Raw genomic sequence first — 17,069 nt, 5'->3', positions numbered from 1 at the left:
GTTACAGCACCATATCTTTAAAGCTGGAAATCCATTTTCACTCTTGCGTTAATGAGTTACAGTCTGAAAGCATCCTTGTTATAGGTAAACTGTTAGGTGATGTTAAATTATATATTTCTTTAATAATACTACTGTTAGTAGGTTCTAGAAAAGTAAGTCCATAATATTCTGGGCTAAAATTTAGGGGATGATAACATTTAAGGAATTTTATAGAGGCTTTTCAAGATATGTGTTAAGAACTAGTGTTAGTGATTCAGTAGGATACTGAACAGTCTGCTTAACTTTAAGCATGTAAGTAATTTTTGAGTACACATAATATTACAGTATCAGTATGGTTTCATAATAAGATTCAGTTTTTCTAGTAATGTTTTCCTGGATTTATAACATTTTTTGATATTAACACTAAAAATAAGACTTTTTTTAAATCTTTATGCAAAAATTCTGCTTAATCCAATGTACCAACACCACGTATAGATGCCTTGAGCCTTGCATATACACAGAATAGTGCACTTCTGTGTTTTGTATATTGAAATGTCTTCTTTTTTTAAATATATCATCTTTTCTTTTTCTATGTTTAGTATTCTCTTAGGAATGGAGGTTATCTTACTCATACAGGGTACTGTTTTCATTGGAAAGAGCACGTTTGCATTAACAAAAAATGAGAGATGGTGATTGACAGCTGTATCTCACACAGATGCTTTTTTTTTAATTTTAAGCCACATTTGATCATCTACATCTTAACTTCATGTGGATGTCCACCCTTTCCTACTCAAAGGTCAATGAAACAAATTTGGAGCAGACATTGTGGTTCTATCTCAACATATACTGAGGATATTGTCCACCGTTCTAGGCTGCTTAGGAGCTATGGTCCTCTGAAAGAGGAGAAGGAAAAGACACATGCAGATTTCCCTCCTCTCATCCTGAGAGGTGGGAATAATGCAAATATAATTAAAAATAAAGCTTTTGGGACAACTTTTTCTTGCAATTAGTTTTGTGTATTTTCTTCGCTGCTGTATTTTTTATTAGGGGTTAAATCACTAATATCAGAACTGCAAAAAGCAGAGACTGTTTCTAATTAAAGATGTAGAGTAAGAGCCTGAGAGTCAGTCTTCAACTCTTATAGAAAGAATAAGGCTACAAGCCTTATAATTTAATGACTTTCTCAATGCTGAGTCTGAGGCCACTGGATAAACTGCATAGGAAAATGACCTATGTAAATACTTCTATATCAAAAAAAGCAAACCTATGTACATGGCTGACATAGCAAAAGGATTGTTTCTACAGAGGTTTTTATAAGTAGTGATTTCATTTCTTGAACCGTGGTTTCTGCTTGCATGTATAAACACTTCCTCCCTTACCTTTCAGTCCCCTCTCTTACCTCACTCTCCCCCTGCCCAAGCGACAGGGAAACATGATAAAAACTGTTCAAAAGTACAGTGTCTGAAGTCTTCAGTGCTGGGGATTCTAAAAGGAATTTAAGTAGAGGAAAATACTAAAGGTGGAAATGTTTAATTGCTAATAAAACAGTATATTATGGCTGATGATCACAACTGCACAAAGGTCAAGTGAGATGTCTTGTACCACATATTTTTCTCTTTTTCTTGGAAAGAGGATTCTGTATGTTGTAAGTGATAAAACAGACTTGTTTTATTCCTGGGAAAGGAATCATCTGCTGTGATTGAAGGGGGAAAAAAACCAAACCTGATAATGGGATTTGGGTTTTGGGTTTAGCTGTCAGTCAGAGGAATTAACTAATAGGTGATCACAGTGTGCAGCAGGCCCTAAAACTATACAGCCATGTAACTGGTGCCTGTGGTATCTGGGATTCTCTGATCTTAGAGAGGGAGGTAACTAGTGAACAATCACCTTAGCAACCTGGTTATTCTCCAATATGCAAACAAGTGGAATTTTTATGTATCCTGTGCAGCTAGCAAATCTATTTTCGTTGTTAACATCTGTTACTAAATTTTCCAATACTTTAATTCTTAGAACAAGTACTGGAAAATTTAAGAAGAAGATACTGAGTTGATGGAGTATGTCCAAAGAAGGGCAACAAAGCTGATGAAGGGTCTATAACGCAAGTCTTATGAGGAGCAGCTGAAGGAACTGGGGTTAACCTGTAGAAAAGGAGGCTGAGGAGGAGACCTTATTGAGCTCTACAACTATGTGAAAGGAAGCTGTAGTGAGGTGGGCACCTGTTTATTTTCCCAGGTAACAAGTGGCAGGATAAGAAGAAATGGTCTCAAGTTGCATGGGGAAGGTTTAGACTGGATATTAGGTAAAATTTCTTCACCAAAAGGGTTGTCAAGCATTGGAACAGGCTGCTTAGGGCAGTGGTTGAGTTGAAATTCCTGGAAGTATTTAAAAGATGTGTAGATGTGGCACTTAGGGACATGGTTTAGAGGTGGATTTGGCAATGCTAGGTTGGTGGTTGGACTTGATGATGTTAAAGGTCTTTTCCAACATAAACAATTCTATGATTCTATATTATGAGGAGCCAGATATGACCTTTTGATGCACTGAGACTGGTAGCAGGCATGGCAGAAAAATATTTCTATTCATTACAAGAGAAATGAAAAGTTGGAAGGAGTTAAATTGACAAAGTTGATGGTACTGTAAATGCACTTTTAAGGTGATATTTGGAACATATACAGGCAGAGTAAGAAACAGGTAGACATAACTCCATGCGTAGCTGTGTGTTTATCTTTTTGCCTTTGCACAAGCTCAATGTGTGATCCTATATTATTCTTTTGAATACATTTCACAAAAAGACTGATTGAACTGTCTTTATAGTTCTATAGTTGAAAGATATAGTTTCGATAGTTTTAATGCCTAGCTGAAGTATATTAGTTCTGACAAGCTTCAGAAAAAAAGTGATCAAAGATACTCAATGGAATCCACGTAAGAAATAATTCAGTAGGTCACTTCTCTTAACCTAAAAAAGAGGACAGTTGAATGATCTTATAACAGAAGACTGTAAAATAATGAGTAGTGTGGAGAAGGTGAATAAAAGTGAATATAAAATGGCTGTTCACACTTTCTTCCAATACAAGAACCATGGAATTATTTGATGTCTGTCCTGGGTTCAGCTGTAGCAGTCATTTTTCTCCTTAGTAGCTGGTACAGTGCTGTGTTTTCAACTTTAGCCTGAGAACAATGCTGATAACACGCTGATGTTTTTAGTTCTAACAGGCAGCAGGTTCAGTGAAAATTTCTGCTACAAAACATTGTAGCTACTAGAACTTCATGTGTATTCACTGACTGCATCTTAACAGGTCTTTGTTCCATGAATTTGCTCAAAGATACCTCCTGTTCAGCAAACTGATCTTCTGGTTCATGCCAAGGACGTACTAAACCCTGTAAAAATGATAAAATTATCCTTATGTGCATCTCCTTGCATACTTTCTTCCTAGATGATCGTGATTGGCCATTCATGGGGACAGCATGTTGGGCTAGACAGATCTTTAATCTGACACAGGATAACTTTTTTATATGATTGTTATCTGAATCCCTAGTGGAGTAATGTTTTTGTCATTATTGTCTGTCAGCTTATGTATTCGAGCAGTTAGAGTTTTGTAGGGAGTTAGTGTCCTCAGATATATATATATATATATATATATATATATATATATATATAAATATATATACAAATTTTTTTAATTTCCTAGAACCTGTAACATACAACCGAATGACACTGATCCTTTGTATTTTGGGATCATCCCAGCTGTTACAAAAGCATTAGTCTGGAGAAACTTGCTGTACCATTATTTTTTTAAAGAATGGTGAGCTTGCCTTTCATGATTGAAATATTAACCATGTTATTCATTTAAACATTAAGAGCCAGGTAACAACCATTCATATTTATCAAGTTATTTTTATATTTATTTATAAGGAGCATTTTGATTCAGGAGCACCTTTTAACTCTTCAGAAATACGGCCTATGGTGTGATATTCTGTTCCACATGTGGAGACAGAAGGCATTAGGACACTCTGCACCATCACAAACGCTTTCAGCCCTCTGGGGAAGAGCAGCGCTTGGCAAATATAACACACTAAAAAGGAAACCAATCTGAAATCCAGGACGTCATGAGAACTGTGGATCTTGGTGGAAAAACTCTTTTGATTTAGGAGCTCCTGCCTTCTTTTTAACAGTGTTGGACTGTAGTAGAGCTTGTGATTAGTCTGAGGCTGTGTATTTTCCTGTGGCACTTGAAAAGTACTATATTTAATGACTATGTAAGCTTTAACAGAAAAAAAAAGAATCTCCTGTCTGGTAGAGATTCACCTCTGTAGTTCATAACTTACATTTGTATTGCATTGACTCAGTGGCACTCCATTTTTCCCAAGTGAATAAAAAAGAGGGAGGAAATCCCCCATAAATCACATATTAAGTAATTAGTTCTCTTGTTCTTTGATTTTGGGGGTCTAACTATGACTATTTGTATGGCAATGTGTTTACACCTAGCTTCTAACTCTGCAGCTGAAACATCCTCAGGGTGGTGAAACACTGGAATAGGTTGCCCAGAGAGGTGGTAGATGCTCCATCCCTGGAAACATTCAAGGTTGGATGGGGCTCTGAGCAACCTGATCAAGTTGAAGACATCTCTGCTTATTGCAGATGGGTTGGAATAGATGACCTTTAAAGTCCCCTTCCAACCCAAACTATTCTATTATTCTTTGCTGTCTGAGTCTAGGATGGCAAACTGCTGTTATGAGGAATTAAATAATATTATATACTGAACACTGTTATAGTCAGAGAAATAGGCTTACCATTTATTAAAAAGTCTCATCATAGACCTGCCTTAGGATGCTTTTAATATCATTGCTACTACTAATCAATAAGAATAATGCTAAAGATACATTATTAATAAAGTGGCAATGGGCAAAAGCAGTAAGAGATCATCAGAATCATCTTGCATAAACAGCTTGCTTTCTATTGTAAATTTTCCCTCACCAAACCACATTCTCATTCCTAAATGCTATTTAAGTGAATGTAAAAAGAAATTGTAAACAATACCCATTGTATAAAAAATGTCCAGAATATACAGGAAATAATGAACTATTGAGGGAGTCTCTTGTTGGGTTATGAAACAGGAATACAATTTTTTAATGGTACACAGTTGTTGTTTAAAAGTCATTAACCAATTTATCTTCCTAGAGGAGGAAAATATGCTGCACTTTGTGACGAACTGATAGTGTTAAGAAGAAATTAATTTTTTTTTTCTCTTGGTAAGTTTTCCCTTGATCTAAGAGAGATTTATAAAACAAATATTGTAATATCTGTATATAGAAGAAATACTTCGGCACTTTAGCGGGACTTAATATCTGCTTGAACATTCATGTCTTATAGATACTGAAAATCTAGAATAAAACATAATGAGAATAACATTGGAATAGTTGAAGACTGAAAAGATGTGGAATATGCAAGCTATTCATAATTTTTTAACATGACTGAGGAAAATATAACATCTCAATCACTTATTTAAGCAGCTAGAGGACTAAACATCAGTGATTCTGTACACAATAATACTTAAATTCATAGAGTATGTGCCCTTTCATATAACCTCTTTTGGCATTTATCTACCCTCTACTTTGGCAATATATCATTCAAGTTACTTTTACCACAGTCTTTTCTACCATGCTATCAACTGCCATCTTTGTAAAAGACAAATATCAGTGCTGGTTTTTATTTATTTTTATAACATGAGGTATGAACTTGTAGTGTTTCCAAAAGCTAGTTTACTATTATCTGAAACAAGTAATTGTCTCCTTTTCTGGAAAATATGTGAAAAATCGGGCAGAGGGAGTAAATCTGTTTTTTGGGCTGCAGTCTGCTGTCACAGTATCTTATTCTTCCCAGTAGTAACTCATTCTTCAGTGCCTGATGTATGTCTCAGGAGCTTAGAATAATGAAGTAAATATATGAAAGAGGTTTCACAGAAAGTCACTTAGAATACCTAGGTGTATCTATGCTTGTATAGGTGGTGTTATTGCCTCTGGTTGTTCTGGTGAGTAGGAGTTGTAAAGCTGCCTACTTAGTCTCTGTTGAATTGTCTATTTTAGTTTTTCTGCCTTTATCTTATTAGTGGATGTCTTTGCTGGGTTGGGCTCTCAAAACCAGAGAAACCTTGCTTGCCAATTTTACATTAGTTTTCTTTTCTGCTTATGATAAATTATTCCTAAATTACATGATATTGTGAATGATATTGTTAAACAGCCAGCATGATGTAAAGGGCTATGGACAGTCTTGCTGTACTGTTCTCACCTTGGTACAAGACGGGCAGGTTGCCAGAAATGTTCATGAGCTAGAGACGTGGTTACTCCCAGCCATCCTCTGATGTGCATTAGCTCTGCAGTTGTGGGACAGCTTGCAGCTATCATCTCTGGCTCTAGAAAATGCATTGCTGGATTCTGTGAATGTAGATTAGTGGGTGAGAATTATTGGGATGCAGTTGAAATGGAGTGGACGTTTTTGGGGTGGGAGGTTTTGGATCAGAAGGGCCAGAATTTAATGCAGTGAGGGAGCTGAGCAGACACGAACAGGACCAAGTAGCTAGCAGAGATGGAGATGGCAAATATTTAACTGTCTTTCAGAGGTAATCATTCAGATGGATTTAATCAAAGGCTGCAAGCATCTAAATTTCAATGGCATGAGAAATAAGGGCTATAATTTGGAAGTACAAGAGCTGAATGAGGCTTAAAAGAACGAAGCTGTATGAATGTGTGTGGAGGAAATCACTTCTGTTTGTGATTCTGAGCTTAGGTATTTGGCCTTTTCACACCATTCTATTGGCTATTATGAGAGGGGTTTTTAGACAAGCAAACCAGCCCTCCAAGTAATTTCCTTATCCATGCTTGACAGGCAATTCCCATGCACTTAGGTGAAAAGAGTGTGCTTAGTTAGAGAGTTGCTGAAAATACCATGCTATATTTGCAGAATCATGACTTTTGCAAATGATCTTGACTTTCCTAGATTGGCTGTTTGCTATTTTGATACTCTTCATCAGGTCTTCCTGGGCTTAATTTTTTTCATCCTAACCGTCCACTTTCCTCTTACGCGTTTATTTTTGCATGCTGCTTCAGGTAGATTCTTCGCATGCTGCTTCAGGTAGATTCTTCTTATAGCCATAACACCTGTGGGCTTTGATGTGATGCTTTTACTCTGATATATAGCATTGCAGATTTGTGAAATCTAACATCTAAGTTATAGCATATTTTCTTTATTGTTTTGTAATGACTTAAATATTTTTGATAATAATGCTTTGCCTTACCTTCACTCCAGCTGAAACTTCCATTTAATGTAATGTTTTATTGATTGCATGTTATTCCTGCTTTCAGTAGTAGTTGCCCAACCTTCCAGTTCAAGTGCTGTGTTAATGTAATTAATGTGCTTTTTCCCTCACCATCAAGTAATTAATAGTTGAACCTGACAGTGATTCTCAGGGCAGGTATTATGTTTGCCTTTTACTGCCCTTTGTTAATGGCCCTTCTGCTGGCAAGACTGATTATGTCCCAGAGAAACTAAATATTCAAATGTGAAATGTTTTGTCAAATCAAATTTTTAGTAGTACACACATGGTGGGCATTAATTAATTCTACTCTAGCTTGTGTTTGGAACAACTCCTGTTAACAAGCTGTATCTATAGCTTGATGCTGTGAGCAAACAGTTTCTGGAATGGAATACAGTGTTCCTATACTATCAAAAGACCCCCCAGCCTTAGTAAAAGTGGAAATGTAAAAGTCATATAATTAAAAAACCAACCCAACTCTTCAAAATAAAAGATTTACCATAATTTGCTGAAATTAACAACTCTTACTGATATCAAATCTGTATTTTGCAAAAATAAGTAGAGAATAAACCATCACTTGGTATCTAAATCACTCCTTGGATTTTTTTGTGTATGCAATTTAATAGCTGAGCAAGCCTGTAACAATTTATTTGAAGGACTAATTCTAGCAGCAGTGATTACCTACAATAAAGGATAAAGGATACATAAAGGATAGCACATGTGAAACTCCTGCTGATTAGAGTCCTTGCTGATTACAGTTGCCTGTCATTTGTTAATGCCATACAAGGCACAATCAGCAAGCAATTTCTACCCTGGAGTATAAGATCTTTGAGCTGAACCATTCAGAATGGAGAACTGAGTTCAAATATGTTTAGAATGCATTTATTCAAATCTTTTGTTGCCTTTGAAGATCCATAAATTTAAAACTATGCAGTTATGTTGTTTCTGAAGGATCCAGAAACTGCTTGCTTGAGTGACCAGCTGATATACCCATATTTCTTGTTTGTTTTGGATCAGCAGTTTAGTTATAGATTTGTGAATTATATTTGCAATACACTGCCCGCATATCTGTTGTCTAGCATGAGCAATACTGCATTCCACATATGGTCTTAAATTATTGCACTTCATTAGCCTGCTAGTTCAAAAAAAAGACCTGCAGGCAGACTGAGTAGAGCAGAAATATACATATATTTCCCCATGTCTAATGAAAAGTTTTATTATGAAGCTGAGAGAAGAAAGACTTTGACTTTAAACCTTTGTAAGTTTTGAAAATAGCCTGTTAGTCTAAGGTGTAAAAATTCAGAATGCCATATTACAGCCAATCCTTAGTTACTCTTTATTAATCAGATATCTGAACTTTCATAGCTCTACATTATTTTGTACAAAACAGCACCAAATTGAAAAATAAATAAATAGGCTTGGGGAAATTTGAGTCAGAGATTAAAATCTTTCTGGAAAGTGGATGCATAAATTGTTGGTCTTTAGATATTATTAACAAACTAGCATGGGAAAAACGTATGTGTAATTTCATGTTAGTATGAAGCCACATTTTAAAGAAAATCTACTAATTCACAATTGTTCAAGTTATATGAAAAATAAAAAACCCAAAAGTCACTGAAGATTTTGAAACAGTTGCCTCACTTTCTACACATGCTTCTAGTTTCTTTTCTTCTTGAGTAAATACCTCAACACAGGGAAAATGAAAGATGCATTTTGGAGATAAGGCTTCAGCCAAGGAAAACGTTTTTTAAAGAAGTATCTTACATGTTAAAGAATCTTTTCAGTGCGGGCGTTGTATAGACTTCAATGCAGGAAAAGCTAAAATTCAATGAATATTCAAGGCGTCAAATAAATTTAGAAAACTGTTCAGTACACCTGTGAAAAAGTCATGCAAATAGTTTGCACTCCCCCAGATTAAATACTTAATGCTTCTACTTGTATTGCCACCTTTCTGAAAAACAGAATGAATTACTGCTAGTTTCTTTCCCAGTAAACCTGTTGCCAGATGTAAAAGACAAAGTGTCACAGTTCATTGTTTCCATGGCATAAGCAGCATTTCAACTAAGCTGTCACTGTGCATTCTGAACAGGCCTTTCCACAGGTCTGAATCGTTACAGATTTGAGCTGAATTATAAAGACACTGAGTCAAATGGTTTACATAAATCAATATGAAAGGCTAGAAAACCTGTTTTTCCTGAAAGTGGTCACTAACAATGATAGACTAATAATTTAAGACAGTTGTTTAAATCTAATTTACATGGTATCTTTATAAGTATGGCAACTTAATTCTGCCTTTTTTTTTTTTTTTTTTTTTTTTGCTGTAGAGTGATGTGCTTCTACCTGTGTGTGTCAGTTCTAAAGAAATTCCAGCTACTTACTGGGTACCGAAAGCTATAAATTGTGAGCACGTTTTACACATAGTATTCATAGAAAGAACTTTGCATGGAATCTTTATTTTATTATTATTGGTGGCAAACAGCTATAAGGAAGGGGCCTCATAAAAGACAAATGATCTTTTATGAGAGCTGTTTCTTTCAAAATGCAGTTAACAGTAAATTAAACCACAATAACAACCAAACCAGTGTTCTGTAATATCAGGATAAATATTTATATCTTTTTTTAAACAGAAAACAAAGGGTAACTGGTAAAAAAATATGAAATAAACACACTGGAGTGTAAATATGGAACTAATTATGAATATGCAAGTATACTGTATCAGAAAGCTCTTGCTGTGGTAACAATATGAAGGTCCTACCTCATGCGTACATATCTCACGGGCTCACGTTCAGATACATGATTACAGAGGAAAACCAGCAAGAAAGAGGATTTAAGGACAACCTTTAATGCACTTTATCCCAGTTATATAATGAGAAGGAAGAAAAAGGGCATGTGCCAAAAGCCTTACAGTCTACCTATTTTGAATCAGTTTCTCCATACACTTTTCTTTTTTAAAAGAACTATCATACAAACTTTGAATTTTGTACATGTAAGTGTCTTCTGTATGAGGTGAATAATTTTTAATGGGTAAGTTTTATCTTTAGAGATCTTTTCAGCATACCTCCAGAAGATCAAGAAATTATTTTTATCAATAGATATATAGTGGTTTAAGGAAAATTAATTTCTAGGGCAGGGAGAAAATGCTATTTATCTGTATCAGAAGATGGCAACTTCTGTAATTCGGTTTTTGTTAGTTATTTGACCAGTCATTGTCAAGTATCAATGTCTTAGCTGTCTGAAATGTATAGCAAGCCAAAACAAAATTTATTCTTTCTATCTGCCTGAAGTGGATGTAGGTTGGTGTACCTAAAACTGTCTAATACCACTTTGTGTGCATTTGTTTTGTGTATCATCTTCAGAAAGGCTGCAGAAATAAGAGCTTAGTATTTCTGTAGTAAAAAAGTTAGTGAGGTTCACCTGCAGGAAATCATTGAGGACTATGCAAGAGTATTTAGGAATGCTGAATTTGTGCGTTTGTCTTGGTTTCAGCTGTAACAGTTATTTATCTTCCTAGTAGCTGGTGCAGTGCTGTGTTTTGCCTTTAGTCTAAGAACAATGCTGATAACACACCGATGTTTTAGTTGTTGCTAAGTAGCACTTACCCCAGTCAAGGACTTTTCAGTCTCTCATGCTCTGCCAGTGAGGAGGGGCACAAAAAGCTGGAAGGGAGCAGAGACAGACCACCTGACCCAAACTAGCCAAAGGGGTATTCCATACAACAGCATGTGGTGCTTGGTATGGAAATTAGGGGGAGTTACCCATAAGGGCCAGATGGCTCCTCTGGTCAGGCTGGATATCGGTTGGTGGGAATTGAGCAACTGTATTGTGCATCACTTGTGTTTTCTGAGCTGTCATTTCTCCTCTTATTGTTTCCTATTATTATTGTTGGTATTCTTTCTATCATAACTATATTTTACTTTATCTTAGTTATTAAATTGTTCTTATCTCAACCCATGGGGTTTACATTCTTTCAATTCTCCTCCCCATCCAGCCTGGAGGTGGGGAAACGGAAGGGTGAGTTAATAGTTGTGTGCTGCTGAGTTACCAGCTGGGTATAAACCTTGACAGTCCTCAACAAGAAATAGTGGGGAAATCCAACCTCTTTTAAATTGTACTTTCAGGATACAATCAATCTCATCTTAAGGAAGGCTATAAAGGTTGCTTGTAATAACCAACTCAGAAGGGATGTATATTCACCATATAGGAAACAAGAGCAGGTGAACTTTAATCCAACCCAGTAAATGCAATTCAGCTGCCATAATGTATTCTCTGAGAGATATTGTCTTCTGCTGCAGTTACAAAAGTGCTTGCAACTTTAACAACTTTTTTGTCAGCCTCTACAGCTTGCACCCTAAAAGAGCCTCAGGTAGTCTGAAAGGTCAGTAGATGCCTGCTTTCAGGCAACTGAGTCTTGCTTTGTGTCTCCCCCAAGCTCCTCTTTGTAACTATAGAATCATAGAATAGTTAGGGTTGGAAAGGACCTCAAGATCATCTAGTTCCAGCCCCCCTGCCATGGACAGGGACACCTCACACTAAACCATGTCACCTAAGGCTCTTCCAACCTGGCCTTGAACACCGCCAGGGATGGAACACTCACAACCTCCCTGGGCAACCGATTCCAGTGTCTCACCACCCTGACAGGAAAGAATTTCCTCCTTATATTCAATTTAAACTTCCCCTGTTTAAGTTTTAACCCATTACCCCTTGTCCTGTCACTACAGTCCCTGACGAAGAGTCCCTCCCCAGCATCCCTATAGGCCCCCTTCAGGTACTGGAAGGCTGCATTAGGTCCCCACGCAGCCTTCTCTTCTCCAGGCTCAACAGCCCCAACTTCCTCAACCTGTCTTCATATGGGAGGTGCTCCAGTCCCCTGATCATCCTCGTGGCCCTCCTCTGGACTTGTTCCAGCAGTTCCATGTCCTTTTTATGTTGAGGACACCAGAAATGCACACAATACTCCAGGTGAGGTCTCACAAGAGCAGAGTAGAGGGGCAGGATCACCTCCTTCGACCTGCTGGTCGTGCTCCTTTTGATGCAGCCCAGGATACGGTTAGCATTCTGGGCTGCGAGCGCACACTGCTGGCTCATGTTCATTTTCTCATCAACCAGCACCCCCAAGTCCTTCTCTGCAGGGCTACTCTGAATCTCTTCTTTGCCCAATCTGTAGCCATGCCTGGGATTGCTCCGACCCAGGTGTAGGACCTTGCACTTGTCATGGTTGAACTTCATGAGGTTGGCATCAGCCCACCTCACAAGCATGTCAAGGTCCCTCTGGATGGCATCCCTTCCCTCCAGCATATCAACCGGACCACACAGCTTGGTGTCATTAGCAAGCTTGCTGAGGGTGCACTCAATCCCACTGTCCATGTCAGCGACAAAGATGTTAAACAAGACCGGTCCCAACACCGATCCCTGAGGGACACCACTCATTACCGGTCTCCAGTGGGACATCGAGCCATTGACCACAACTCTTTGTGTGCGGCCATTCAGCCAGTTCTTTATCCACCGAGTGGTCCATCCATCAAATTGATATCTCTCCAATTTAGAGAGAAGGATGTCGTGTGGGACAGTGTCAAATGCTTTGCACAAGTCCAGGTAGATGACATCAACTGCTTTACTCTTATCCATCAATTCTGTAGCCCCATCATAGAAGGCCACCAAATTGGTCAGGCAGGATTTCCCCTTAGTGAAGCCATGCTGGCTGTCACCAAGCACCTTGTTGTTTTCCATGTGCCTTAGCATGCCTTCCAGGAGAATGTGCTCCAAGATTTTACCAGGCACAGAGGTAAGACTGACTGCTCTGTAATTCCCCGGGTCTTCCATTTTCCCCTTCTTGAAAATGGGGGTTATATTTCCCTTTTTCCAGTCGTTGAGAACTTCACCTGACTGCCATGATTTTTCAGATATGATGGCCAATGGCTTAGCAACTTCATTCGCCAGCTCCTTCAGGACCCGTGGATGGATTCCATCAGGACCCATGGACTTGTGTGCGTTCAGATTTTGAGGATGGACTCGAACCAGATCCTCTCCTACAGTGTGCCCAAGGTCTTCATTCTCACAGTCCCTGCATCTACCTTCTAAGACCTGGGTGGTGCAGTCAGAGCCTTTGCCAGTGAAGACCGAGGCGAAGAAGTCATTGTGAACCTCAGCCTTCTCCAAATCCTGTGTAGCCAGTTCTCCTGAACGCTTCCTCAGGGGGCCTATTTTGTCCCTAGTCTGTTTTTTGTTTGCTACGTACCTGTAGAATCCCTTCCTATTATCCTTAACATCCCTGGCTAGGTTTAATTCTAACTGGGCCTTAGCCTTCCTAACCTGATCCCTAGCTTCCCGGACAACATCCCTGTACTCTTCCCAGGCCGCCTGTCCTTGCTTCCATTTTTTAGAAGCCTCTTTTTTCCTTTGAATTTTCCTCAGCAGCTCCTTATCCATCCAAGGAGGTCTCCTGGCCCTCCTGCTGCACGTCCTTCTAGTTGGGGTGCAGCACTCCTGAGCTTGTAGCAGGTGATCCTTGAATATCAACCAAGAGTCTTGGGCCCCCCTGCCCTCCAGGGCTATATCCCATGGAACCTTACTAAGCAGGCTCCTGAAGAGGCCAAAGTCTGCTCTTTTGAAGTCCAGGGCAGTGAGCTTGCTACACGCTCTTCTCACTGTCCTGGGGATCTCAAATTCGACCATCTCGTGATCGCTGCATCCAAGGCTGCCCTGGAGTACCACATTCTCAACAAGCCCTTCCCTGTTGGTGAGCACCAGGTCAAGCATGGCACCTCTCCTTGTCGTCTCCTCTATTACTTGCAGAAGGAAGTTATCTTCCACACAATCGAGGAACCTCCTGGATTGCTTGTGCCGTGCAGTGCCATCTTTCCAACATGTCAGGGTGGTTGAAATTCCCCATGAGAACAAGGGCCTGCGAGCGTGAGGCTTTTCCTATCTGTCTGTAAAGTGCTTCATCCACAGGTTCTCCTTGATCAGGCGGTCTGTAACAGATTCCCACAGTAATGTCTCCAACTCTGTTAAAGTATTAACTGTGACTGGAAATAACCTTAAATGGTGAGCCCAAGATAAAAACAAACCAAATAACAGCAACAAAAGCCTTTGAAACCAGCCCAATGTAACCTAAGCCTTTGGCTCAGAATTGTCATTGAGGCTTTACTAGTGGAAGATGTGAACCTTTTTAAAGACTAGAAAACCTAAATGAACACTTTAAAGATAAAAATGGTCATATTGAGTATCTGTACTAAACTTAAACTACTGCTTGACACAAAAGTGTGAAGAGTCTTGTTTTTTTGAAGTCAGTGCAGTTTCTGAATTATGACAGACTACCAACCGTTGAAAAGACTTTGTACTCAGAAGACTCGTAGTTTATGGTCTTAAATACTACCCAAAACTTACACTGTAAACTTGGTATAATAATGAGGCTTTAATCACTTCTGTTCCTAAACTGAAATTAAACAGTATATCCTCAAATAATCTGCTGGTTTGTTAAAACATAAAAATTATTTCAATTTTTTTTCATACCTTAAAAAGAGAGCTTCAGCACAGCAAGACTCATACTAATATGAAGACCTAAACTGAGGGAAGGAAAAAGGTCAGTCATGTTACTATTTGATAGAGAAGAAATGTGTCCGGCATCTAGAAGCTAGTAAAAATGTAACTGTGTTTTGACACCAACAAACTATTAAATATAATTGTCACTGACCTTTCTGTTTGATAAATTTTAATAACATATTTCGATCATATTATGTCACTAAAGGCAAGTTTAATCTGGATTCTTATCTGTCAGATGAGCTTGAGAAATACTAAATTTTTAGACAAACTACCACTTTTTGTCAGCAAATACATCTCTCCTGTAAATATGAAATAAAGAGAATTCAAATAAGTTTCAAAGATATTCTCTCTCAGCATACAAACCACCTGTTAGACAAACCTACCTATTACATGAAGTTGTCTACTGCAATTATCACAACTTCACATCATCAGAAAGAAGTAAAATTTCCCAGCTCTAGGAAAAAGGCCTATTTTGTTCTGCAATGTTATTGGATTTTAAGGCACTTTATCAGACAGTAAACAATAGCCACTGTTTGCTACACTGAAATGTTCTTCCTGTTTGATTTCCCTAAATAATACCTCTGCAAGAAGTGAAAATTGGCACTACTTTATAACTAGCATCAGATAAGGCTCTCTAGTTCTTATATGTGAAGAAACATTGAATAAGAAAGATATACTCACCATTTGCATGCCATGTATGTTTTTGCAGAACTCTACTTTACTCTAAGCTGTCTCTTTTCCAGGCTGAGTTATCTGTTCTCATTCAGTCCTTATGTGAAGTTAATTATATACTTTGTTGCTTTTCTCTTTACCTTTTCCAGGTGTCCTATAACACTTTTGAAATGAGCAGGACTTGATTCAAGCTTCAGATATATAAGTATGCTAAGTACACAAACTCCCCTTTTAGCCAGTGGTAGGTAGCAGACAAAAATGGGAGAGCTGTACAGGTAAGCCTCAAAAGGACTGATAAAATTTGAGATCTATTTGTGGTTTGGGCACCTCTGTAGACCTGGGGAAGACATTTCTTTTCTGTACCAGAGGCCAGCAGGGGTAGCCTAAAGCATTGTCAGTAGCCCATATGTAGACATACCCATTGAGTCCTAGGTGATTGCTCAGGTGGACTAAACCTTTCTCCAAGAACCATTGATTGCAATGCCTTTTAGGCATCAGTGGTTAAAACTATGTGTAATGTAGAAGATATTGGCAAGAAAGTAGAGCTTTCACATTTTATGCTGTTGTAGAAATTATCTTCCAGATTGCTGTTTTAAGCCTCTTTTCCTCCCTGTTTTGTTGCTGATGTTAAGACTGGTTGCCTAATGGAAATATTTGGAATGATTCTGTCAACATCCTGCCTCCTTGCTGAGTGTGCTTCCTTGCTTGAATACCTGAAAACAGAAGTTGCAGAGCTAAGTTTTGTGAAGAAGATAACTAGATAGCTCATTCATACACCTAAATCAGAATGGCCTTCAGTGTTTTTGTTAGACACTGTCGAATACAGTTGTAAGATACAGATTCCTTGAGAAAACATTTTACCTATGATTCATTGACCATCATTTTCCTTACAAAAATATTGTCTTCTCCATGGAAATGTTTTGGTGTTTTTTTTTAAAAAGAAAAAAACCTCAACACAGGGGGAAACTGAGCATACTAGATGAAAACCTAACTTCTTATTAAGCCATGTAAATTAGCAGGGAAACATGGTATATTTTTACTGTCTGATCATCTGTTACAAATATGAGTCTTCCCATGAAAAAAGTTATTTGCAGCATTTTAGACTTATTTTTTTAATGTATATCCTTGTATATAAAAGTTAATACTGTGGTCATAATAGGTAAGACAGTATTCTGGTTAAAGATGTATCTGTCTGGAAGAGTTTGGCCACATACTTGAAAAATATATCGAAGAGTGAATAAAAAGGAAAAGTTGCTTTATGTAAGGTAGCAGTTAATATTTAATCTGTGTATACATTTCGGGTAAGGTAGGATGCATAATTTCCTGCCAAAACAACTTTTCAATTTTTCCCAAGAGGCTTTTAATTCAGTAATTAAATCTTCATTATCAGATTTGTGAACAATTTTTTAGAGCATAATTATAATATTAGCTAGTAATTTATTAGCATTTTAACTCTTAATAAAACAAAATATCTGCATATAATTGATGATCAGCCTAAACCCAAACTCTGGAAAATATCTAGTGCTGAAATCTTGGATATTGATGGAAACGAAAGGATATACTGTG

At 37.8% G+C, this 17,069-nt stretch overlaps 1 protein-coding gene across 6 annotated transcripts in view; it reads left to right on the top strand.

Moving 5' to 3' along the window:
- GRIK2 (glutamate ionotropic receptor kainate type subunit 2) overlaps positions 1-17,069 on the top strand; it is a 405,316-nt gene that overhangs the window by 107,336 nt on the left and 280,911 nt on the right. The window contains exon 1 of one of the 6 annotated variants that reach the window (XM_065681158.1): positions 2,173-2,187. The exons of the other annotated variants lie outside the window; for them this stretch is intronic. The gene's annotated coding sequence lies outside the window, so the exon portion shown is untranslated. Of the gene's footprint in view, positions 1-2,172; positions 2,188-17,069 lie in introns of those variants that run through there. 6 annotated transcript variants of the gene reach the window in all.

This window comes from Lathamus discolor, chromosome 5 (genome assembly GCF_037157495.1).
Source record: "Lathamus discolor isolate bLatDis1 chromosome 5, bLatDis1.hap1, whole genome shotgun sequence".
Taxonomy (NCBI): Eukaryota; Metazoa; Chordata; class Aves; order Psittaciformes; family Psittacidae; genus Lathamus; species Lathamus discolor.
The sequence above is the reverse complement of the archived record's forward strand: the minus strand, read 5'-3'. Positions and strand labels throughout refer to the sequence as shown.